The 1564-nt window shown below is 39.4% G+C and overlaps 1 non-coding gene across 1 annotated transcript; it reads left to right on the forward strand.

Annotated features, from left to right (window-relative positions):
* Nucleotides 1–1051: 1051 nt before the first annotated feature.
* On the forward strand, nucleotides 1052–1123 carry TRNAT-GGU (transfer RNA threonine (anticodon GGU)). The gene has a single exon. It is a non-coding gene; the product is annotated as a tRNA-Thr (tRNA).
* The last annotated feature ends 441 nt before the right edge of the window (nucleotides 1124–1564 follow it).

Here is a 1564-nt window from a genome sequence, read left to right on the forward strand (position 1 = left end):
GTGATTTATGTATTTTGCTTCTAACATATGGTTTTTCCATCCAACTATAACTTAAACATGTCATTATTTTGACATTCAACACTGATTTTCGACTTTCATTATACTGGCAGTGGCTACACTATGGAAGGCTGTTCTCTGTGTTTGAAAACACAGTTTCCACAGATTAAGGGGTTGCTGTTTTTCAGTTGACTCCCACAGATACAAAAGAAAGTGCAGTGTGTTGTGTTAAAATGTACAGAAAGAGAATGCTCAGTGCTAGTTAAGTGATCTTGTACAAATCTTGGATGCTCAGTAAAAGAACAGTGGCCATTCCACTGTGGTAGCCTGTTATGTCATCACAAACCTTTTCACACCAAAAGGTTTGGCTAAATAGTATTGATATGTATGAATCAAACTGCCCAGGGAACATTTTGTAGACAAAAAGATGCTGGAGCTCATTAGCACAACTCATTTGCATATGCCACATCACCAGAAGGTGTTCTAAATTCTATCAGCTCAGCATCTACCTTAAAATGCTTCTTGAATTATAACTGTCATCATAAAACCTTACTGCCATCCAATACTCCCTTGAAGCTGTGGAGTCTTGTGAGCAAAAATTCTGCTTCATGAGCTACTGGCATTAAAGTTGTGAGCTACTGCATAAATTAGTTTGCTCTGGGGCCATTTTTTCCTGAGCTAAGACAAGAATGTGTGAGTCAGAGGCTAAAAATCTGTGAGCTAGCTCACACTAACTCATCTTAGAGGGAACGCTATCCTGTCACTGTCCCATCACATACTTTTTAAATTACTTTCTCCTATGTGACCACAGGGGCATGATGAAGATTTCCATCTGCCTGCTTTATATGTTTTGGTTATTTTCCTTTTTCTTTCTTTTTTTTTTTTGTGGGAAAAAATATTAGACAGTTGGTCAAATCTTCAGCAAAATTCTCACAGGAGGCTTGAACAATGGAGTCCAGAAACAAGTATTTGGGGAGGGAGGATAAGAAAGACCACAATAAAATTTAGAGGTTCCAGAGCTCCGCTCCTGTGAGCTCCTGCCCAAAATTGGGGAGGGATGGTGGCTCAGTGGTAGAGCATCTGCTTGGTAAGCAGAAGGTCCCAGGTTCAATCCCTGGCTTCTCCAACTAAAAAGGGTCCAGGCAAATAGGCGTGAAAAACCTCAGCTTGAGATCCTGGAGAACTGCTGTCAGTCTGAGCAGACAAGACTGACTTTGATGGACCCAGGGTCTGATTCAGTATAAGGCAGCTTCATATGTTCATATACGTTCAAAATGAGGCCTGAAACTGCCTATATCAAAATAAATTATGTATTTGCCATTAGAAAACACTTCACATATAAAGATATATCATATTCTTATGCTACACTCTCAGTTAACACTGCCACAATGCATGTTTCCATTTTCCTCTCTCATTTCTGCTCAGTAAACACAGTTGTTTCTCTGTTGCTCTGCTTTTCCCATAATTAATCAGGTTTTTACAGGGCTTCTGCTCTGTACGTCTTCCCTATTTACATCCTTTCTTCCCTTTGCTTTTAGAAGTCACCTACTTTTTATGTTTATATGTT

The sequence above is a fragment of the Heteronotia binoei genome, chromosome 3 (genome assembly GCF_032191835.1).
Source record: "Heteronotia binoei isolate CCM8104 ecotype False Entrance Well chromosome 3, APGP_CSIRO_Hbin_v1, whole genome shotgun sequence".
Taxonomy (NCBI): domain Eukaryota; kingdom Metazoa; phylum Chordata; class Lepidosauria; order Squamata; family Gekkonidae; genus Heteronotia; species Heteronotia binoei.